Below are 25,897 nucleotides of genomic sequence, written 5' to 3' on the forward strand. Positions count from 1 at the left end.
GTGTATTGCGACATTTCTTTGAAAAAATAGAATAGCAATATTATGGACAATTAATTGACTTTTATATTTCTAAATATCACAACATGATCGAATTTAAGTCATTTTAATAAACAATGAATAGTCACCTATGCGTTACAATATAAACATTTATACTGATTTAAATCGCAAACGAGGGTTTAAATTTATTTGTTTTTTGATTCACAATCAGACAAATGCAACATTTGCAGAACTGGTCCTCACACTGAACGCATTCTCTTTCAATAATCTTTTTTACCAACAGGTCAGTGGAGTTGCCATGGGCACCAGAATGGGACCCAGCTATGCCAACATTTTTGTCGGCTGGGTAGAAGAACGCTTCTTCGCTTCCTACACTGGCTATGTCCCTGACCTCTACAAACGATATATCGATGACTGCGTCGGTGCCGCCACATGCTCCAACGATCAGCTTGAATTCTTCCTGCACCATTTCACCAACTTCCACCCGTCCCTCAAATATACGGTTAACATTTCTTCCACCACTCTTCCGTTTCTAGACATCCACTTGTCTATCAACTACCCCCGACTGTCCACTTCAGTTTATTACAAACCCACGGATTCACACAGCTACCTCCTGTACAGCTCATTTCACCCCAACCACACTAAAAACTCTCTTCCTTTTTCACAGTTCCTTAGGTTACGACGATTATGCAGCGACGACATCGACTTCGAAAACCAAGCCCTCGAAATGTACTCCTTTTTCATCAACAGAGGATACCCCAGCAGTGTGATTGACAGGGCCCTTGCCCGAGCCAAAAACACCCCCCGGACCATCAACCCGATCAGGAACTCCCGCCGTAACAACCGCATTCCTTTGGTGCTTCCTTACCACCCTAACACACTTCCTATCCCCAGGACCATTAACCAGAACTTTTCCATCCTACAGGATGATCCCTCCATTGGGGCCCTCTTTTCTGATAGCCCTATCATCTCATATCGCCGACCACCTAATCTGCGTAACCTCCTTGTCCACAGCTCCCTTGACCGCCCTCAGCAACCATCCACACCAGGCACTTTCCCTTGCAAAAGAGCTCGCTGTACCACCTGCAAGTACACAGCCACCACCACACTCATTCAAGGCCCCTCAGGACAATTCCGGATCACCCAGACAGCATCTTGTACCTCCAGCAACCTTATTTACTGTATCTCTTGCAGTAAATGCCCAGCCATCTACATTGGGGAAACAGGAAGGAGACTCGGAGACCGCTTCAGAGAACACGTCAGGGCTGTGAAGATTAAAGATCTCTCCAAGCCCATTGTTTCTCATTTCACCTCTGACGGCCACGACCACTCTAATCTCTCCGTCTGTGTTCTCAAAGACGGTTTTCCGAACTCATACATCAGAAAGACCACCGAAACTAAAATTATTCTGCAGCTAGGATCACACATTCTCCCTTCCCTTAACGACAGATTACTGTTCTTTTAAATTTTCTCCATTCATTGGAAGTTTCATTTCACACCTCTCTGCACCCATTCTGACTTCACACCTCTTGATTGGCCTCTCTTTCTGTCCCCTGCTCCCGCCTCTCACTCCTCCTCCCTCTCAACCTTTGTTCTCCCGCTACTTTACCTTTGCCTACTGCCCTGTCTCTCTCACACCTGAAGAAGGCTCCATGGCCGAAACGTTGTGTTCTCTTTCTTCTTTTTTTCAGCATGGAATAAACCTATTACTTGTTCCTTTGCAGCCTACGCATGCTGACGCAGCTACCCACATAAATTGATATCTTTGTCTTCTAAGTATCTTAATAAACTTTCAGCATAGCTTTCTCTCTGTTTAGATTTATTTTTCTTGGGATCTTGGGATCAAACGTGGAAAGATTAGATTGTAATCATTTTATTTTTTAAATACATTTTAGAAAAGTGTAATCTATACTAAAAAGCTGTACACCACCTGCTATAAAGATACATATTGTAATACTTTCGGGCTCAGATAGGACGGACACAAGAACTCAGATTTGCGGAGTTAAATCTCAACAAAACAACAACAAATCTCAATATCTAGTACGAATTATTTGTAATACAAACCAAAAACTCTCAAATTCCTACAATTAGCATAGCCTGCCCCTTATGCAAAACTAAACCCTCCTCCCATCCCAGTTTATCCTCTTTATCATAAACAAAATCCAATTTTCAACATACAGCATTACACAAAATCAATACATCAACACTCTATACTCAATAACGATAATTCACAAACAGCCAGAACATGTAACTCCACATTCCCAAACAGAACTAATTTCCATAGCCCCGCCCCTTATGTAAAACCATCATCCCTCCCCTGTTGTCTCTCTCCGCTGGCCTTTGTAATCGTTTTTATTTTTAAATTAGTTTAGCAAAGTCATGTATTTTAAAAATCTTAAGATTTCTATATTTATGTCTTTATTTAGTGGTTTCATTAGTGACAAAGGCTAAACTTTCTTGGAAAAATGTCTTTTATGTAAATCATATTTGCTATTAATTCATTTAGGGCTAGAATATGTTCATTGTCTTCCAATGAAAGAAGGGTTCCTTTCGCCGTAAATGTCGGGTTGACATTACAAGCTTGCCACGCCCGGACTGTTACACCAACGTATTAGCATGTTAAAGCGATTTCATTGAGGAGCCTAGCTTTCTTAACTAGTAAGTACTGTACTTTTGGAGGGGGGGAGGTGTCTTTCGCTGGAAATCTTGCCCCCTTCTACTGTGAAACCGGTTTAATTCGTCACAGCCAGCACTCCCGCAGAGAGGGGGGTTGTACTCGTTAATGTCTAAACCAGAACACATCATTATATCTCATTTTGTATTTCTATAAAAAAATCGTTTGCCCAGCCTGACACTATTGTTGTTATTGTTTTTATCCTGTAAAGCGCTTTGAGGAGCCACCTTTAAAGGCGCCATATACAATAAAGTTCATTATTATTACTATTGTTAATTTGCTGGACAGAGAGGTGAACATTATTACGCAGAAGACAAAGATAGCGATTTACGTTGCATTGTGCATTGTGCTGCTGTAATACAGTTAAAAATAATTAAAAATCTAAACAGTATCAGCTTTATTTATGGGTTGCAATTTAAAAAAAGTCAAAAACCGCACTCAAAATGCAATTTAGAGCTTTCTGGCAAGAGGAGACACCCAAATTAATAATGTCACATGCCACTGTTTGTGCATGAACAAGGTTATACTGCTAGTTCCTTAGATACGCGATTAAAACGTTTTTAATAAAATGCTTTTATTCACTCATAATCTGACAATTTCAGGAAGACTAAGGAAGGACTAAGGGAATTGTCATCTGTTGTTGAAGCTCTGTGAGCTAGGTGACTTTGAGACCACTTGTTATCCCAGGTTGTTTGAATCGCCACAATTCAAATAGAGAAAAAAGAACTGACTGACAAGATTTAAGATGTGGCTGTCAATGTTGGATTAAAAAAAACACGTTGCCTGACGTTAGTTGCATTGCTTGAAAAATAATTTTATTTCGAGAGACTGGATAAGTAATTCAAGTGTTTTTTTAACTTCCTGAAAAACAAATAATAATTAAACTACATGTGCAAACGTTTTATGATATTTCGCTGTTGTGAATGTCTGTGGAGTGTATCTTATTTGCCTGTCTGTCCTGGCTGTGCTCTCTGGGTACAATGGGGACAGATGGGTACAATCAGTGTTGGGTATTTACTTTGCTTTGAGATGCCACTTTTAAAGGTGATATATAAAATCAAGGCTTTAACTTGCTTTGACTCCGCAAGTCTGAGTTCTTGTGTCTGTCCTATCCGAACCCGAAAGTATTACAATATGTATCTTTATAGGAGGTGGTGTACAGCTTTTTAGTATAGAATACACTTTTCTAAAATGTATTTAAAAAATAAAAATGGTTACAATATAATCTTTCCACATTTGATCCCAAGAAAAAATAAATCTAAACGGGGAGAAAGCTACGCTATTTTATTAAGATACTTAGAAGATAAAGATATCAATTTATGTTGCATTTGTCTGATTATGAATCAAAAAACATGTATTTAAACCCGCGTTTGCGATTTAAATCAAAACGTGATTTAAATCAATATAAATGTTTATATTGTAACGCATAGGTGACTATTCATTGTTATTAAAATTACTTAAATTCGATCAGAGTGGGAGTCAGGAACCTAACCCACAGCGCCACCAGCAAGGTCATATGCAGAGTGCTGAAAAAGCACTACAGAAACATTATCAACGGACAATGTACAGCGTGTACTATTCTTGTGTTGCGGTATATGAATATAATGATATCTTTATTAATTTCTTTAGATACACAATTCCATATTATATTCCCTTTTAATCAAATTCTAAAAGTATGCTTGTTGACTCCAGTATCACATTAGTTAAAGACTTCGAAGCTTAAAATGTTTAGGGAGAAACAAAATACTGGTGTGTATTGTTTAGTACCGAGACCAGCCATATACTGTATGTTTATGTTCCAAAATTAATACCATTTATGGCCTTCACACACGTTACAGTATGCTCCTATTCTTTTTATGCTCAGCTACTAAGATTTCCCTTCAGTGGTAAAATTCCATATAAATATTCAATACTTAAACTGGCACAGTAAAGACATTTAAATCTTTCTACGACCGATCAACGCACCACGAGTGCCCGTCGGTCAACCCATCACGTACCGCGGTATTTTGCATCATCTCGCGTCACGATGCGCGATGACGTAGCCAATTACCCCCGGTACGTGCCTGTGCCGCGCACTTTGAATGGCTGCATCTGTAAATCCAGGGTACAACGTCTATGATTTTTTTGTCATAAAGAAATTACTATTGTATTTTAAGTCTTTTTTTCCTTTCAATAGTTCGTTTTGAAACGATTCACCAGAATGTATTCTTGAGGAGAGTAATGTTTGTGAGATGCTTGCCTTGCCTCGCTTCTTTTAGTCAACTGTTGACTCTTTGTCAACTGCTGCAGTTCAGTTCTACAGAGCTCTGCTGGTTTAAAATGCAGAAAATGAGCTCTAATCGCATAAGATTATTCCAGTTTTGCCACAATGCTCATGTCAAACATGGGTGACCCCTAAAAACAAGAGCTATTTTTGCTTTGTAGGCCACTACATCACCTAGAAATGATCAAGGCTGCTTGACCCTTCTTCTCTTGCCACAGGTTCTGTTCATCTCCCAGAAGCACCAGTGCACCCACAGACTGGCAACAGACACTAGTATTGTTTAAGTGCCCTTTTTATTTTCTAGTGATCTCAACAGTTAACACTGTCCAACACCCAGGACACATTGTACAGTGTCACAGTTCTAGAGCAGTATACAGGATGTGATACTCTTTTATGTGTTTTTGGAATCATACAGGTTTATTCTGTATAAGCTGCCAGACCACGATGAAGGAAGAGGTCTGCGATACCTCTACATGGATGACCATACCAATGGCTGGGTATATGGGAAGAAATTGGTGAATGACTCCAAGAGTGCAATGGGGCAGACTTTGCAGCCTTTTTTGTCCTACATTATAAAAAGGTAAGAAACCTTTATTTATTATTTGTGTCATCTCCCAGAATGTGAGGTAAGGATGTACATTATCTTTTCAATCTGTTTATTTTCACAGGTTTCTCCTATAATTCAGAAGCCTTTTGTGCAATACAAATACAAATATAAACTTTGTATTGGTATTTTTTATATTCCTTCCTAAAAGACTGTGGACATTGGGTATCTTCTATACAACGATCAACCTCCAAAGTCATTTAAACCTGCTCCTTCATCTTTTGGACACAGCAAAGGTAAGTAACATTTTATAATGTACAAGACAGAAGGGCACAGAAAATGGGGGGGGAAAAAACATCATAGACAACACAACAAACAATAGAATTGTATCTGCAAAGGAACAAGTAATAGGTTTATTCCATGCTGAAAAAAAGAAGAAAGAGAACACAACGTTTCGGCCGTGGAGCCTTCTTCAGGTGTGACACGGATGCTAAAACGGGCACAGTAAAGACATTTACTGTAAATCTTTCTACGACCGACCAACGGACCACGAGTGCCCCTTTCGGTCAACCAATCAAGTACTGATGATGTTTTTTTGCGTCATCGATGCGCAACGCCGTAGCCAATTACCTCCGGTACATGTCTGTGCCGCGCACTTTGAATGGCTGCGTCTCTATGGCTACTGAATATATGGCTTTATTCACTCATTCTCTCATTCATAGTCATGGCCTACACTATCTTGGTCTACATACATCAAAAACTTTTTAAAGATACAACAGATAGAAAATCAAGGTACTGTATATTTATATACAGCCACTACATTTTTTAACTTGTACTTCATAGCAACTAAAATGTTTATACACTATTAAATGATTTGATTTGATTTCCTTCTTAACTTGATTTTCACTGTCTTCAGGCTCCGTTGATAAATCACACGTAGCAGACAAAACATCCATGACAGACTTTACAAGCAAGCTGGAAAGCTGATTAATTGCATCATGGTACATCTGTGAACTGGGCACTGATGGTGCAGTACTTTTCTGTGGTCTGTGATCCTTGGCAGTCAGAGACATTTTCTCTGAAATCCTTTGGGAAGACTTAAATTCCGTATTTGTATCACACTCTTGAAAAAGTGAAACATCTTTCTCATTTGTGTGAAAAGTTGGAGAATCTGGAAAACTGAGGCACTGCTTCAACAGCCTTTTCACTGATTTCTCAGTAAATGAATACAACAACTGCATAGAAAGCTCTGAGGACTTTGGATGGGATAAATCCTGAACTACTAGACGGCTCGTTAAAGTTGGATCTGAATTAGATTTGTGAGCTGTGCCCAATTGTACTGTAATTCCTGATTTCAAAATTAAATGGAAAACATTTTTGACAAGTTCTTCTGAAAATACACGCAGAGATCCACTCGAGACAAGTTGTTCCACTTTCCTTTCAATTGGACTCATTGTAGGACTCTCTGTGGAGGTCCTGACTTGGTCCTTAGGCTCTTCTGAAACCCTTGTCTGCAGTGGGGGGAGATTGTGCTTTGCTGTGGCTCCTGGTACTTGAGATGCACAGGACGCCTCTTCAGCTGAAAGCTTTTCAATGTTCAAGTTAACATTATTGGAATGGGTATGAAATGCTATATTCTCAGTGACGAGACCAGCAACACGCCAAACACGGGACCGGGGAACTTGATTGCTTTTACATGTCAATTCATTTTCTTGTTCTGCTGTAGTGTAGGTTGATCCTGAAGCTTTGATGAAGCATCAGTCAGGACTCTATAGGGAGTGTCCTGACTCATGACTTCTGTGTCATCTGTATAAGAATCAATCACCATCCCAGGCACATTTATGGGTGGGAAACGTTGAACAGAATATTCTCTACGGTTACTTTTAGTGTATTCTTTATGGACAGTGTCTTCTCCACTAGACATCCTGTCTTTCCCATATTGTTCACCAGAGAGGTGCATTGTTTCATAATCTGGCTTTAAGACCACATCTGAAACTTTAAGATTTTCAAATGTAGATAAAACAGAATCCACCAGTTCACTTGCTTAAAGGGTTTCTTCTGAGGGTTTTGCTTTGCTCCTGAGCAACATCCTTTGTCATCCCTATTTATTTCACTCCTGATTGTTTGCAATATCTGACTGCCAACATCCTTGGCACAGATGATTAAATTTGCCTGATTTTCCTGAGTAGTCCTGCTTTGCCTTGAGAAATCAACGTTCATTAACACACCTAAAGGTTCTGAATCTTCACTAAGATGCTTACGGGGTGCCGAGTTTGGTACTGACATGCTTTTCTTAGTCAAGTGTGGTTCACTAAAGCTCAGGTGTGAAACCTGGACTGAAGGAGGAAACATCTCAAGTGAATCTGCTGATCTCTGCTCTTTAGCAGATAAAACTTTCCTTGCTTTGAACAAAGACAGGCTCTTCTGATTCCAAAAGTGTTTCAGTTTCTTCTTCACAGTTTTGAAGAGTTCCTCAGTCATTGTCCTAAGGTGCTCAGCTGTTCTAGTATCAGTTTTAATTTCTGATGTTCCTGGTAACAGGGCTGTATCACAACTTTCTCATTTAACTTTGTAGTCTGTTGAGAAAGAAATCTTCTAAATGCATGTAGCGTAATGTAGTCTTTCTTAAACATCAACAACAATATCTGAAGCCAGTTCAGTGTTTTGCACATGAGAAGAAGAGTCTGAGGACATTGCTTCTTGAGCATGTTTTGTTGCATCCGGTGTTTTACATACATCATCAGCTGTACTGTTTGGTTGCTCAGGGAGATGGGCAAGTCCAGAAGATATATATTTTGCAGCTGCTTTTTCAATAATTTCACTTATTATCCTTGTTGCTGTTCTATGGAATACAGAGCTGGAGGTCCTCAGCATCTTCTCTGACCCTTCACTTTCTGCATCTGATTTAATGCTCTGTCCAGAAGGTACTCCAAAACTGAAGTAACAACCTCTCTAGCCAGAAGGCTTTCATCTGAAGCCTTCTTTGCCACTGTTGTGCAATAAATCTCCTGGTCTAACTCTTTTTTTTCATTGCTTCACAAATGGCTCCAGCAGTTTCTACTGTATAGGTGCACAAATCTGAAATATCTGACACAGAATCAGAAAACACTGAATTTGTTGGTGAAGAGCAGACACTTGAGCTCTTTGCATTGCTTTGAGCACGAGAACTGGAACTAGATACATCTTCTTCAGTCTGGGTGAGTAAAGATTTGAGCTTTCCAAATATAGTCCTTCCAATGCCTTTTGCAACTGAACTAAAGTCAAAGGTATGATCAATGGATCCTGTTTCTGTGCTGCTTCTAGAAGTTTGAAGAGCAGCAGCAACATTTTTTTTATTTTATTTATTTTTAGAGAACAAAACCAAACCATTTTATATATGAACATCCATTATTCAGCCTTACATTGCAGGCACAAATTCCTGTTTGTTCCCCTAATTTTTACAATTATATAACTTTTTAACAAAACTATATACATTCAAAAGAAGGAAGATGTATACATTTATGAATATGAAAAGGAAGTACACTATATAAATGTATCTTATTACATTTCAGTTATTCTGTATCTCAACAAAATCTGACCTTAAAGGTTTAATGTGCTGAACCCATCTAAACCAATATTTGACCATTTTTTTCATTTGTAATTTTAGTGAAAATGTTATTTTTTCCATTAGATATATTTATTTTATTAATTCAATCCAATCATTCATTGTTGGTAGATCTGTGAGAAGCCACTTTCTTGTTATAGCTTTCTTCCCTGCTGATATAAGGACTCCAAACAAATATTCATCCGTTCCCCTCCAATCAAAATCCAGTTTACCAAAATATAAAGCCTCAAATGTAAAGGGTACATTCCTTTCAAATATAGTTTCCAGGGCCTCATGTAATTCATTCCAGAAAAGCCTTATTTTAGGGCAGTTCCAGAATATATGCCAATGATTACCTTGGTTTCCGCACTGTCTCCAACACTTAGCGTTTTCCTCAGTATGGTGCGCCTTCTGACCCGGAGTAACGAAAAATCGAACAATGTTTTTCCAGCAAAACTCTCTCCATAAATGCCACTCTTCATTCAAAATTCTAACTTCACTTTCTTTCACCCATTTATCTTATATATTCTCTGTAGAATATGATTTCTTTTCCATAAAACTTTTATATAATCCAGATTTAATACCTTTGCCTAATTCTGATTTGTAGGCTTCTATAACTATTTTCACTACTCCATCATTAACAATATGTAAATCTCCCCTTAAAATCTCCTTATTAAAATAATGGCTACAAACTGAAAACTTTGTAGCTGATTCTTATCCATTATATTACAAAATGCAGTTATTCCTTTTGTAATCCAAAATTTAAATCTATTATCCAATTTATTTGGTTTAAACTCTGTATCATAGGCGCACCATCTGAGTATCTTTATCGCCTCACCTAAATTATACTCTTTTGTGATCATATTCAATGTCCTTAATTGAAACTTTATCCATGGATTGAATATTTTTTCAGTAATTTTGTCTAAATTTCTATTACCTAATAGTGCCTGAATTGGGGGGCTATTTACAAGGGACAATTCAATATCTTTCCATCTGGCTTGATATTCTGGATTACAGGAATTAATGAGAGGTTTAACCTGAGATGCATAATAATAATCTTTTAAAATTGGTAAAGCCATACTCCCTTTATCTTTTGAAAGTTGCAATATTTTGAAACTAATTCTAGATTTTCTCCCCTCCCAAATAAACCTAGAAATCATCTTATCCCATTCTGAAAATTGTTTTGTAGAGAGTTTTACAGGGAGAGCTTGAAATAGAAAGAGTAACTAACTGAGGCAGTAGACTCATTTTTACAGATTCAATTATAATACCAAAATATCTTTTGGTAAATAGACTCCTAAATATCTCATTGAACTTTGGGTCCCACTTAAGGTGGTATTTGCCTTTTAATAAATCAGGAGGGTTGTAATTAAAAGTTAGAATTTGTGTTTTTTGAACATTTAACTTATAGCCTGCCAGCAAGCCAAAGCTATCTAAGAGTTTCATTACTTCTAGAAATGAACTAGTGGGATCCTCCAGATATAATAAAACGTCATCTGCGTACAGTGCTATATTTTTGCTCATTACCTTGTGTAGTTATATCTTTTATTTTGTTATTTTGTCGTATCCACTGGGCTTGTGGCTCTATATATAGAGCAAAAAGCAATGGAGATAAAGGGCAGCCTTGTCTAGTCCCTCTTTCTAAAGTTATTCTATCGGATAAATAACCATTTATTTTAATTCGTGCTGTTGGTCTATCATATAAAGTTTGAATACCTTTAATAATATTTTCACAAAACCCAAACCTACCTAAAACCCCATAAAGGTATTTCCAACTAACAGAGTCAAAAGCTTTCTCAGCATCTAGGCTCATCAAAGAAGCTTCTAAATTATGTTGCTGAATATGGTTCATGATATGCAATGTGTGTCGAATGTTATCATGGGTTTGTCTATTTTGAATAAACCCTGTTTGATCATAGTGTATCAAATGAGGGAGAATCTTTTCAATTCTTTTAGCCAGTATTGCTGTATACATTTTATAATCCACATTAAGGACTGAGATTGGTCTGAACGATCCACAATCCAATCTATCTTTCCCCTCCTTAGGGATAACGGAGATGATAGCCTCTCTCCATGATGGGGGCATTTTCCCATCAATTAATACCGAATTACAAGCAGAAAGAAGATTTGATATCAATTCAGCTCGGAAGGTTTTATACCATTCTGAATTAAAACCATGAGTTCCAGGTGATTTATTAGCTCTGAGGCTCGTAATCACTGAATTCAGTTCTTCTCGTGTTATAGTCGTTTTTAATATATTATTTGGATCTTCCGTAAGAGTTGGTAAACTGAGATTCCAGAAAAGTATCCATCTTTTCTTCACTTTCTGAATGGGGTTGTGTATATAATTTTCTGTAAAAATGTGTTAGTGTTTTGAATTTCTTCCCATTTATATAATACACCCTTACAGTTCTGGTCCCTTATTTTATCTATTGTATTATCGGTCTGTTTATTTAATTTTCTTGCCAACAGCTTTAGTGATTTTGACCCTGATTCATAATATTTTTGTCAAGTAAATATATATTTTTTTCAATTTCCTGTGTATATAAGACATCTATTTTGTTTCTTTATTTCTTTCATGATTTGTGAATCCTGTTTTTCTTGATGTTTTTTCTCCAACTCTTTTAACTTTATAGTCAGATGATATAATTGTAGTTGCTTTACCTTCTTCTTATGACTACTCAGAGCAATAATTTCCCCCCTTATAACTGCCTTTAATGTATCCCATATCATCTCTGGTCTCACTTCCCCATTATCATTCTCCTCCAAAAATCATTTTATTTCTTGTTTTATCTGTTCTTTACATTGTGGATTGTTCAACAGACTTGAGTTCATCCTCCATGTTGTATTTTCCCGATTACTTAATCGTATGGACAATGACATAGGAGCATGGTCTGAAAAATTACTTCTACCAATATCACAATCTTGGATCCTATGTCTATCTCTCTTGTGTATAAAAAAAAATAATCAATCCTTGAATATTCCAAATGAGGGAAGGAATAGTGAGTGTAATCCCACCCACTTGGATAGAAATCTCTCCAAAGATGTATTATTCCCATTTCCCCCATCAGTACATTAATCTTTTTATACAGTGACTAATCTCTCTGAGAAGATATATTTGTAGAATCAAGCCTGGGGTTAAAACACACATTCCAATCATCCCCACAAATCAGTACCCCTTGTGCATTAACCATCAAATCGACCATTTTTTAATAAAAATTAAAATCACTACCAGGTGGAGCATATACATTAAGTAATGTTAGTAATTCCCCTTCAATTTTTCCCAATACTAATACATATCTCCCCTCCTTATCTTTAACTTCTGTAAGCAACTCAAATTGAACCTTTTGAGATATCAGTATAGCCACTCCTCTCCTATGGCCAGATTTATATGAGGAGAAATAGATTTTTGAGAAACCCATTCTCCTTAATTTCTCATGTTCCAATACACTCAAATGTGTTTCTTGTAAAAAAGCAATATGAGCCCCTTTCTTCATTTTAGACAAAATCTTACTCCTCTTAAGAGGGTTAAGCACTCCATTAACATTAAATGTAACTATTGTAAGGTCTTGCTTGGACATACTTTATGTAAATGGTAAAACTTTCAAAATCTCTCCCATACAACATATGTTTCATATTGTTAAACATCCTCTTCCTATAATTTTTTTCTAATAATGCACCACAATCAAAAAACACAATAAACAAAGACATTAACCAAACAATCTTAAACAAAACTGTATCCATCTCCGTCTCTTTCAGAGTACTTTCTTCCAACTGTGCGGTTCTTTTCAAACGAACCCTATGTGGGCTTCTCTCCGTTAGGGAAATCCTCCTTCTCCTCTGGAGGAGGGCCCTTAAGTAGGGGGCGGTGGCAAATCCGAACTTATATGATAAAGAGAAAAAAAAAGGAGTGTAACCAGAAAAATAAAAAGTCACCAAGAATCTGTCGTAATCACCAAGTATCTGTCCCGACATGTACAAATTCTCTTAAAACATGGCAGGAAACTTATTTTTTTTAAAAAACCCTTAACTATTAAATCACGACCAACTCACTATCAAATTTCTTCAATCTTGCGAGGGGGGTCTTCTCCTGAAACTCTGTAATTTCTCCTGATATTGCTGTTTTGAGGAATGGTCTTTCCCAGGACCACCCCGTCTTCCAGCCTTCTGCCAAGTAAACAGTCGCTTGATGCTGCTGAATGGTATAGGCAGGTGCCGTCTTCGTAAAACACCCGCAACCTCACTGGAAATGGAGTCTGAAATTTAATTTTCGGCGATTTCAGCTCCTTTTTTACTTCAGAATATTCCATACATTTTTTTAGTACTGTCGGGGGGTAATCATTATCACCCTAAAAGTGTTTGTTATTGTGGAAGAGTTCTTTCTTTTGCCAAGCTTTACGCAACACTAACTCTTTTATCTTGTAGCTTAAAAACGTGGCGACAATGGAGCGCGGTTTGGCGTCAGGGCCTTTAGGTCTCGGCGCTAACGCTCTATGCGGCCTTTCAATTCCCAGTTCCACGTCCTTCGGTAAATCAAGTTCCCCCCCTAGCAGATTTTCAAGGAAGGTGACCATGCAGCGACCCTCCGATTCTTCGGGGATTCCGTAAATCCAAATGTTTTCTCTGCGCCATCTTCCTTGCTGGTCTGTTAATTTAGTTTCTAAAGTAATTTGTCGTTGCAAGAGTTTCTTTATCGCAGTTTCTCTTGTTAAGACCCTTGTTTCCACTTCTTCGATTCGTCCCTCTGCTTTATCCAGTCTCTTATTAACCTTGCTCAGCTCCTGTTTAATATCCATAAGCTGCTCTTTATTATCCCATCTGAAGTCTCTAAGTTCGTATAATATTTTCTGAAGACTGGCGTCTGCGCCATCTTGTTCAGAGTCCGTTGAGCTACTTCGACTATGGTCCGAAGTTGCAATTTCGACATTTTCCACGGTCGTTAGTTTTCTCCTGCTTCTCCTGACAGCCCCTTCAGCCATAGTTATTATTTTTTCAAACGTAATGTAGAAAAAAAAACACTTTTTCAGGGCTTTATTACAAAGTTGCTGGGAGATCCGTATTTATGCTGCCTTTCCCATCCGCATTCTAACCGGAAGTCAGCAGCAACATTTTTATTGGATTCTTGCAGATATTTATTTGTTTCAATACAATTCAGTGCAAACAAAACATTTTCAAAAACAGAATTTACAATGTCCTTGGCAATAACAGTGACCCTATTGTTGGGAATCTGAGATTTTGGACTTCTTTTTTCCAAAATGGAGATTTCTGCAGCTTCTGGGAGCAATAATGACTCTTTTGAGTTACTCTCATGTAAATTGTTACCCGCAGGGGTGAAATCCCGCTTTGTTTTTTCAACGATCTGAGAGACTATCTGTTCAGCAATTTCAATGATTTTGGCTTTAGAGATCCCAAAAGCAATATCACTGTTTGCTCTTTCCATTCCCACACTTGATTCCAAGGAGTGAGACTTTAATTTGAAAGATGGGGGGCTACTGCCATTTGTTCTTTTCTTAGTCACTTTCGCCTCATCTCTCTCATTCTGCTGGGCATCAGGACTCTGAAGAAGGTAGTTCTTCTCCACAGATAGCAGTGTACCTTACCTGTCCATATAAACTCTTCTCAATCACCTTCCTTTCACTAAACAACATTATGATAAAAATTAATGTGTGACATTGTTACTACATGGCCAAAATACTAACTAGATTTTGCAATATTAAACAATGGTGACTATTTAACAATATATAGGCATCTTTTCTAGTGGTAGAACAATTAATCTATTTTAAAGCACATTCCTGTGTAAAAAAGATGGCCTCCTAACCATGATGTTGTGGGAAATCCTACATCCAAGGAGCAGGACACAGTCTTTGTGGATTCAGTTGTTTTATTGAGCTCAATAATAACATCAACGCGCGTTGGGTCTGCCCAGCAGGACAGACGAACCACAAGGGTTTCCCAGCTCTTATATACAGTATGATCTCAGGAAGTTGTTTTGTTTCATAGCTTCATGTGTATTCGTCTTGCCCTTTGATATGTAGCATGAGTTGACCGGTTGGTCCTGTCTGAAGTCCTGTCCTTTGATGCGTAGCTGTAATTGTTGGAGCTGCTTAAGAAATGTTAAAACACCCGACATATTACACAATGTGCCTGAACCAACACTGTAGTGTTGAATACAGATATATATATATTTTCCATCAATGATATATATATATAAGTGTTTTTCTACTTCAATGATTATGTTCGTACTTTTTCAATTTACCTACTGGATGTCTAAAACTTGCTTAGGTTTTTAACTTTAATATGAGAGACTTATAAAATAAAAATCACCACAACAAAATAGGACATTGGAAATTATAAATCTTTAACTTCAAACTGCAACTGTTCCATAACACTTTAGCAAGTATGGTACAATCGTGTTCCTATGTGAAGAAAGATCACTGGTAGTTAACATCATTGTGTTTTCAACAACAACTACTTGGTCAGGTGCAATGTATCTAACCAGTTTCATACTGGGTACTTCATAATTGACACATAACAAATACAGTTAAATTCAGAAAATAAATAATAAGTCTATATTGAAATGTGCAGAAATATGTCATGTTTATGTTTGTACCCTGTTAACTTCATAGAGATTAGACCTTAGAGAATTTAACGATTCTGTGAAACACGCAGTTTGACCAGAGGATCCCAAACTTTTCCATACAACTGTATGTTGCTGCTGCATCATTCAGGACAAAGCCCAAAATGCGTTTCCAACACATTTGATGACTTAGTTTTACTTAGTTGTTACTGCCCTCTGGTGGTTGTTGATTGAAACATAACATCCATTCTAAAACGACCAGACATTTCTCCCACTGTCAATACTTCAGCAAAACTTCACATTTTATACCGGTGCCACAACATGTTGTTAGTTATTATGATAGAAATGTGTTTTAATATGACTAATATATTATTGTTGTAATGCAGTATGATCAGAGTTATACATAAGTACAATACAACAGTTTATTTTTGCGAAGGTTCAGTTAGTGTATTTTGACTGCTGCTCTAGTCATTGTCAATATCAATATTCAAAGTCAATGTTCTAGTCATTACAACAAAGCCAGTCTATGGTAAACTATATCTAGGATTTGGAAAAATGCACATGAGCTAACACGAAAATGTGCACATGTACTGTACTGTTAACAGACTGATTCATGCATTCGCAAAGAGAGAAAAAGCAATTTAACGAACGCAGCTGGGGAAGTGAGCTCAAAATAGAAAACAGTTCCTCTTTAAACATTTACACATCACCATACTAAAATGATTAAAATAAAAACTTTCTGTACGCACTGATGCTTAACATACCACAACTGCAGAATGTAGGACTTACCCATCAGACAGCCTACTGATCAGAGGGACTTCATGAAACCAGTTGGAATCAGTAGTCACCTCTTCAGTGGAGTCAGGTGAAATATGAACTGACCCAAGAGAAAAGAATTATTGTCGCATTAGAATTCTCATGGCATGCATAAAAAAGTGATCAATCCAATTAACATCCAAAATAGGCAGAAAACATGTATTTATTCATAGATAAAATTAGGATGCTGATTAGGGTTTATTTATCTGTTTACCCATATAATTTAAACAAATTCTACAGTTCTGTAATCAGTAGTAAACCTGAAGGTGTTGTCAACCTGCATCATTCCCTCTGGCCAACAAACTAAAACACATTAAATTGTGAACTAAATCTCAGTTGTATCACCATTGGATCTAGAAGCTTACCCTGTTTTCCAGACTGAAGAATCTCATTAAAATATTGCCTTTTTATTCTGTCTTGCATTTCTCTTTCAAAATCCTTCCTTTCCTGTAAACTCTCATTTAGCTATTGCTGCTGGAGAGCAACCTTCCTTTTATAGAATTAAAAATGCCTGAGAATGACAGAAAACCTTTCACAAGTGGCTATTCTTTAAAGAAAAAGGAAAGCCTCTCAACAAAAGATGAAAAGGTCCATATCATTGTTGAACATCTTGTATTAAAAAGCACATGTTTTTCCATTACTCTAGTATTTAATGACAAATGAACTAGCTTGCAACCCAACATGTTGCTAGTAGAAAACTTCCCATCCATAAGGTCACAGTTTAATTTAGTATCAGACAGAAGCTGTTGGGCACCACTGAAATTCCAGCTCAAGTAAAAACTACAGGAGACTCCTGGAGTCTGGTCAGAGCTCAGAAGAAAGGCTGGGTCCGACATTACTTGGATGAAAGACTCTGTGTGTAGTTCAGAACCTTGCAGGCTGGGTATAAGAGATTGAAGCAGCAATGTCTCTCCTCTAATGCTTAGGTAATGAAGAGGAGAGATCATCAACCACCCTCTTGGATCCTCTTGGGAAGATACCCCTGAGGGATACTTTAGAACAGCCAATTATGCAAAGCAGCATGTCTCTGGGATGTTACTTGGAATTAAAACCCACAACACGCAGAATAAATGGCAGGTGCCCAAGGCTGGAGATAAACCATGGGCTTTGGAGAGTCAGTGCTATAACCAAACACTACCAGAATATGGTGCTTTGGCACCTCTGTAGAATATCTTGGCATAACCACCCTAGAGTAGACACACAATATAAGAGGTGCCAACATACCATGCTCATTGTGGTCACTGAGGATCCAAAAAGTATTAGTTTAGGTTATTAATTTAAACCTATAGGTGGTCATCTTGGAAATACAACAAAATATAGCTGTAAGGTCAGTGTCAGGTCCGGAATTTGCATGAAGAAAAGTTCACCTTAAGAGGATGAATCCAAACATCCCTTACTCCAGTACCTTTTTGTGCCTTCTAGGTCTGGTCTCTTTCTTCATCTGGGCCTGTCGCACCTCCCTCCGGGCATCTTCCTCTATCCTCATCTGAAAAGCTCTCTCTCTGATTTTCCACATCTGTAAAGCCGTCAGTGAAAAGGCAAAGCAGATGACAAACAGCAGAAAGCTAGATTGTGTTGAGCACAAAACAGCTACGCTACTAGACATTTATATTTATATATGTCACCTGCTTATAGGTGGTACATTAAATATTTAGGATTCTGTTAGATCATGTGGAGCTGAATCTCTCCCCTTTTTACAATCTAGCAATTGAGGCCTTTGGGCATTTTTCAGCATATTACAGTAGGAGCATTCAGCAGCTGAATGTGGTCTGGGAAGCCAAAAGTAAAAATAACTGGGAAAATAACATACCATACAGCAATGTACAGTGAGAATGTGAAAAAAAAACAAGAAACATGATTTAGCTGATGTAGAAAACCGATGAGGCTAAATACTATATATTGATAATGCTGATGATTTGAAAGCTGATAAATCAATGAAAGGGGTGAATAAACTATGTGTTTTAAAAGTGAGTTAAGCTATAGAGTGGAATGTGAAATGGAAATCTAATAAGTAAATTGATTCTTAAAATGTAGAGAGCTTTGCAAAAAATATATATTGGTGCTTTTAGAAAGTACATTTCAAGGATGTAACCGCTGAGGTACGGGCAGAATTTTAGAAAACAGTGCATCAACAAAGTACGCCTTGTTTAGGTTACTTTAGAAGACAATGTACCAAAACAATATATGCTGTCTGGGTCATTAGATTAGCTGAAAGTAACTGATAAACTTTGAAAAACAAATCTAGTGGTGCTTCTTTCGTTTTATGATGTAATCTGTTTGGTCTTAGGGAAAGGGGAAGTGTTAGAAGGGACAAAGTGTTGAGCTTTCTCTTACAGCGCAACATCTTATTAAAACCCTGTACTGCTTGTAACAAATTGAGTCTCTGATGCACTTTGCAGAGTGGCAACAGGGCTCCCAATATTGCAATATTGAAATAAAGACCTTACTCAGGTGAGAACTCTCTCTTGTGGCTTCCTTGAAAATTAATATTTCCATGACAATTGTAAGATTCATAAAAGCATATGAAAAGTGTCTGAAGTCCAAGTGTGACGATACAGTAACATGATTCACTAAGGGTATCCACTCTGCAGAAATCTGTTCGGCTGGAAGAGGAGTATACAGTATAAGGTGAGAGAATTTTTTTAATTCGCATTATGCAACATAAATGCTTAATTATTTGTCAGAAAGACAACATCTTTTAAAACAGTTATGCTAGAGATCCTGTTATCTTTTGCTTGCTCCCCAATCATGCTGTATTTACAGAGGTGTCACAAAGTCACTTGCCAGAGTGGATATAAATGTCTCTAATCAGTTTAAGATGCAGAAGGAAACCAGCTATTAAAGATCTCCCATCCTGGTGATGACCAGGAGCAGCCCTGGGTCAAAATAAATCAAACTGTATTCTCATACCTCAGCCTGTCTGCTGTACTGCAGACCTTTCATACGCTGTATTTCACCACTGCATATCTCCTCTGTTTTCGGAGCTCCTGCCTGGTGCCTTCATAAACAACAACAGAAAAGAAAGCTTAATCCACAAGGCAAGGTCAAAATGTCAGACAGCAGCAGAGGAATTTGTGAATGTGGTATTTCCGTAGAGCAAATGCCAGCAGCCATATCACTCTGCAACTCACAACTGGCAGAGCCTGGTCAGTACCTGGATGGGAGACCTCCTGGGGAAAACTAAGGTTGCTGCTGGAAGAGGTGTTAGTGGGACCAGCAGGGGGTGCTCACCCTGTGGTCCATGTGGATCCTAATGCCCCAGTATAGTGACGGGGACACTATACTGTAAACAGGCACCGTCCTTCGGATGAGACGTAAAACCGAGGTCCTGACAGTCTGTGGTCATTAAAAATCCCAGGGCGAAAAGAGTAGGGGTGTAACCCCGGCATCCTGGCCAAATTCCCCATTGGCCCTTACCAGTCATGGCCTCCTAATAATCCCCATCTATAAATTGGCTTCATTACTCTGCTCTCCTCCCCACTGACAGCTGATGTGTGGTGATTGTTCTGGTGCACTATGGCTGCCGTCGCATCATCCAGGTGGATGCTGCACATTGGTGGTGGTGGAGGGGAGTCCCCATTACCTTAAAGCGCTTTGAATGGAGTGTCCAGAAAAGCGCTATATAAGTGTAAGTAATTATTATTATTATTATTATTATTATTATTATTATTATTATTATTATTTTAATACCCTGAATGTATGAAATGAGCACATGCTTGTTTTTAGCCTAGTCCTGCTGACAATCACATTGCTGGTCTGATCACCTGCAGGATACGAGAACTCCGTTTCTATAATATTTTATCTTTGAAGAACTGGCATCTGATTAATTTCCAGTAGTCTCTTTCATTACTTGACTGTCTGTTGGGAACTTAGTCCTTAGTCCTGTGTTTATTCTGCAGTCTGGTGAACAACAGGTTGTGAAATTAAGATCTATTTGATTAATTGTCTTTTATCCACCCTTTATCAGAAGGCTACTTATTCCTGTTTAAGGGTTTAGCTGACCAGGAGTCTATTCCAGAATCCCAGAGGTGTAACTCGGCATTAGTAGTATACTTGTCCTCTTGTAGGGTACATACACAAACACACAGGGCGATATAGACATTCCAGTGAACTGAACAAGCATGTGTTGAAGATGGAAGTTGAAGGGAATCACCCAAAGAAAGATTATGTGAAAGCAGGGAGAACACGCAAACCCCCTACATAAGGTGCACACGTCTGGAATCAAATTAAATGACCCCCAAACACGTTCACCAATTTTATTTCTAAAAAGATAACTTTCTGCATTATGATAAATGATGAATGCACCTTCGTGTTTATTAAAATATTATTCTAAATGATTTTTAAAAATGGTGTTATTTTTATGTAAGAACTGTTTCAATCAAACACAAAAAAAACAATATTTTAGGAAATGTTGGAAAAGGAAAAGATGGTTGAAAAGTATGGAAGCCCGTTTCCGCCAGGGAGTAAAAAAAAACACGCTATGGTATCTCAGAATTGCGGCTTAGTATCTCACATTTGCGACTTCGAAATAGCCCATATTTCATTGTCTGTCCTTTTGTTATTGTAACAGATTCGGGTTCTAGGGCTTGTGCCCTCGCCGCTGTCGCAAATGTGAGATATAAAGTCGCAATTCTGAGTTGCTAAGTCGCAATTCTGAGATACCATAGCGCGTTTTTTTTACTCCCTGGCGGGAACGGGCTTCCATACTTTTCAACCATGTTTTCCTTTTCCAACATTTTCCAACACTTCCTAAAATATTGATTTTGTTTAGAAAAAGCCTAGAATGCAAGTGTAATCCTTACTTAAGGGGAGCCGGGTTTTAGAACTGGCTACAGTTGCTCACGGACATAGCGTTGGCTTTATGAACTACAACTCCCATAACGCACTACTCAAGTTTACGTCACAGTCCCTATTCTGCCTGGCTGTGGTGACCTCTAGCGGGTCCCTCTCAGTTCTGGCAGCTTTACCGTTGATCTTGTGCACTCACCGGCGTGCGCAAGAGGAACTCATACACGGCTCCCTTTTTTAAAGTTTATTTTCTAAAAAATAGAAGAAAATAAGGGAGGGTTTCCAGAAATACGTACAAGTCAGGTTTACAGCAGGCTGGTAGCAAGAGTCTGACTCCTACCCTCGTACATGTTGTTTTCCCCTGTTTACTATAACACCATTTAAACGCGACACAACATAACAACTCAACTCACTAAGAAATTAACTCACAACACACAGACAGTTTTCATCTAGCGACTTAACACAGTTAGCTAACGAAGTTCAATTTCGTCTCTGATAACCCGCAGAGCCCGAATACACTTTTGATACTCTTAAAACAAATATAAACGAGTAAACCTTAAACCGAAACTATGACATCAGTAAACATAAATTTACAGACCTTTTAAAAAAGCCTTATTACTTCAGATCTTACCTAACAAATTAGAAAGAACCATGGGAGAGAAAGTCAGGCGGACAGCAGGCTGGAAGCGAGGGTCTACCAGCCCGCACGAGGCGCTGTTCCCGATTCCCGTGCCCAGCTGCACATCACCTGGTTGCACAAGCTTGACTTTTCATTTTCATTACTATATTTTCAGGTTGTGTTTTTCATACCACTACCGAATAAAAAACATATTTTAGAGGAAGATGTATAAAAAAATATTGCTCCTTTAGCCTAGTCCCTTACTGTACTAATTCTGTCACCTACTGGACAAGGTAATAAATAAAACAAGAAGAAAATCATAGAATATAACACCCACATTACAGGCCAGCCAAGTAAAGGGTGTAAGATGACCAGGGGAAGGGTCATTCATAACAGGTATTTTCAGAATGACCTAGTTAAAATACTAGATATGGACCCGAGCAAAATGGCTGCCAAAAAGAATCAGCTGACCCGTATATGGAAAGGGTCTACCCTGAGAAACAATGAGACACAGCTGAGCCGCATCAGGAACCGAAATATAAGTGCCCCGGAGGCAGTGAACAGGGTGGAAGTCGATAAGGTGAATGCGGTTTGGAGGAAGAGAGAAGAAAGAGGTTTATGTTAAAGATTGGACTAAGGAATAATGGACTACTGAAATGAGAAAAGGTTTATGGTTTTTGGATTGCAGATATTGGATAAGGATACATCGCGGATTGGCTTTATTACAGACTTTTGGAACTCGGATCGGAACAGGATTAAGAGAGCGGATTATGGACTGGATTTGGAAGATAGGTAGAGGAAGAAACGCCACGAAACTCAGGAAAGAAAAGTGTGGTGTGAGTACTTCTCTCATTTGCATAAATGTTCCCCCGGAGGCATCACAAGGGATATCTGAAGGACTGAAAAGAAGTGCACTGATTGTCACATTATCTAAGGTTGTCTTTTAAAATGTACTTGTATTCCATTAATAGCATCTATTGCATTGTCCGAGAAAATTAGAAATTACTGTATGTAATTTGTTGGAATTGGGTTCCTATGAAAAAGACTTGTGAAGAAACCCAGCTGGGACTCAAAACCCTTGGTATCTCTTCAGAAGAAGAGAATGCAATGTGCCCCAAGCAGTATGATTTTCAAAACACAGATTTAGTACCAGAAAGAAAAAATTTGTAGCTATTTTATACGAACCTTTCATCTTTTGTTTTAATTGTAATATGTGTATTAAAATGCACGATGCTTTGGTTTTGGGAAGAGAAGGAATAGGAGGGAGAGAGGTAAGAAGGGAAAGCAAACAAAAGAATAGTCCAGAATAGGCTGTAGGCTGTAGAAAAAATGAGAATAGAATATGACGTATTCCAAGGAGAAGTCGGGGAAAAATAAGACCTTAAAAAGAAATCAGCCTATCGCTGTTTGCTGGGAGAATGGATGAATCCTGTCTAATGCTCAGCTGACACCCTGTTAAAAGCAATAAAAGACAATGTTAGTCCTCCGTGGTTAACATACATTTATGCTGTTGCTTTAAAACAGATAACAATAGAAGAAGTGAATGACATTGTGGAGAATATAGTGGCGTGGGTGGGAGTGTCCATTATCAGAGTGCTGCTCCCAGCCATCTCCCTGTACGATGAAAAGAGGAGATGGAGAAGAGTCTCCTAATCACCTGCTGCAGATCTAATAACCTTGCCTCTGAATTGTGGATGGTGTTCTTGAATGTGTCAACTCTCCCTTGTCAGCAAATAAGCCAAGAAGAAAGAATTCCCACCCCAAAGACTGTGCGTCTTGGTCAATCTGCAGACTCAGAGACTGACAGTGAGATTTTACAGGTTATCTCTAAAAGCTTGAACCACTTTCACTGGATGTATTGAGTCAGTGTCAGTCTACAGTCTCCATATTAAATGAGATGTAAAGTCTCAAATTGCACTTAATGAGTATGTTTTCTTTAGTGTTTTAATGAGACTTTCTGGTAACAGAATGGATGTAGTGTTTTTTGCAATGGAATGCACAGCAGCACTGTTACAGAAGGATATACAAAAGGTAAAATGTACTGTAATATTGTGGTAAAATAGTTGATAGGTGAATGGATATGATTCAAAATTACAGTGGTTTCCAGTAGTAAAATTAGTGTTAAAAGGAAAGAATTCTATGAAGGTTTTAATCTATCCATTTTCTAACTGCATTACCCAATACAGGGTTGCAGGGGAGCCAGAGTCATGATTTACCCTGAACTGGACCCCAGTCCATCACAGCGCACACTCACACCAGGGACAATTTTCACAAAAGCCAAATACCTGAAGACAACCCAAGCAAACACATGTAGAACCTACAAACCCCAGGTCTGAGGATGAACTCATGGCCCCAGTGCTCTGAGACAGCACCACTGTGCCACTTTTTTTATGCTACTATATTCCAGTTAAATACCAGTGTTTACTGTTGCTTATTTTAGCCTGGAAGAGATACATTATGATTATTTGATACTGGCAAATATTCTTGTAGTGCAAGGAAAGCGGTACAAACATTATATTTCCACTAGGGGGAACAGTAGGCTTTTGGACTAAACTGTCCTGCTTTGCCAACACTGTATATTTATGGTATATAAATTAATTATTTCTAGATAATCACTTCAGGAACTCACTTTATCCCCTGACCAGTAGTCACTGTAAATATCATCTGTCTTTTATTATTTCCCAAAACAATTCAATATTTCCCACTGTACTGCATACAGTATTTAGCCTCTAGAATTTAATTTGCTCAATGTTAGTCTAGAAGCATGTAGTTAGTACTGTATAGGTACTATCATTTAACAGCATTCATGAGATACATTCAAATAGAATATTAATTCCATATATTCAATTGAATCTTTCAAAGAGAACAACCATTTCCCTGCGAAATTAGGCGTTTCTCTGTCACTTCTCAGGTGGCTCTGACAATCAGCTGCCGTTAAATTGTGGCTGTTGGCATCTGTTTCAATGGAGTTTGTACTCCCTCTTTAAGTGTGATATTAGAAATACATATTTTTTTTGCTCAAAAACTGCCTTTTACAAATTAAAGATATGGCTTTAAACTAATATGACGTTTTGGGAACCTGTTTTTTCTCTCTTCTCTCTTCAGCATGGAATAAACCTATTGTTCCTTTACAGACTACGCATGCTGACGCAGCTACCCACCTGCACTACTATAAATGAATATAGCATACAATGGCATCTAATTATAACAACATATACTTGGGAATTTTTAAAGAATCGTTTGTTTTTAATCCACAGCATAATATTACATTATGAAAGACAGTTTTGTGCAGAAAAAAAGCACCTTTACATTTTCCTTTATTTATTTAAAAAGTAAGAGCTTTTTTTTAAATGGTAAGAATGGTAAATTGTGCCATGTGAAGTTCATTTTTCAGTTTCCACTGTCTACATTCCCGGGCACAGCTTATATGTGGGTTAATATTTACCTATCGGATTAGCAAAGGTTAAAATAAAACAATTGAAACAGGATGAGGAAATGTGCACACACTCCTCTGGCATACTCATGAGAGAGAGTCTTTCCCCGCTTGACATGCTTTGAGCTTATAAAGAGAGATCACCCACTGGAGAAGAACACGACTGTGAGTGACATCACTGTAAGGTCACAGGCATTGAGCAGGTCAGTAAATCAAGACTTCAAGGGGAAACTCAATCCTACCCGACATTAGAGACATGCCTACTTTTGCAAGTGCCAGCTTGATAATGGTTTAAGTTCCTCAGATATTTTTTAACTTCAGCTAGGTGTATGGCCTTTGACTTAAAAATCAGTAAATCATTAAGGAATGCTGGAAGGTTTATTAGACTTAAGATATTCTTACCGGATCGAAACACCAGCACGGCACTGTAACCTTATTCTTTATAAAAATGTGAACATAAACTCTCTCTTTTAAACTGTACAGGCCTATTACAAAGCCAGTCGAAGTGGACAGCTCCACAGAGTAAACAGTCATACTGTATAATCCAATGCTTCAAGTTGATCAAAAATGTAGTAACTGTACTGTATATGAAGATGTGGTGAT

At 38.1% G+C, this 25,897-nt stretch overlaps 1 long non-coding RNA gene and 1 pseudogene across 1 annotated transcript; both read left to right on the forward strand.

Moving 5' to 3' along the window:
- The first annotated feature begins 4,697 nt into the window (after nt 1–4,697).
- LOC138241306 (deoxyribonuclease-2-alpha-like) overlaps nt 4,698–25,897 on the forward strand; it is a 73,846-nt pseudogene continuing 52,646 nt past the window's right edge.
- LOC138241229 (uncharacterized) lies at nt 17,978–23,783 on the forward strand. The gene is made up of 4 exons (XR_011190417.1): nt 17,978–18,905; nt 19,942–20,082; nt 22,550–22,697; nt 23,386–23,783. It is a non-coding gene; the product is annotated as an uncharacterized lncRNA (long non-coding RNA).

The sequence above is a fragment of the Lepisosteus oculatus genome, chromosome 9 (assembly GCF_040954835.1).
Source record: "Lepisosteus oculatus isolate fLepOcu1 chromosome 9, fLepOcu1.hap2, whole genome shotgun sequence".
NCBI classification, from domain to species: domain Eukaryota; kingdom Metazoa; phylum Chordata; class Actinopteri; order Semionotiformes; family Lepisosteidae; genus Lepisosteus; species Lepisosteus oculatus.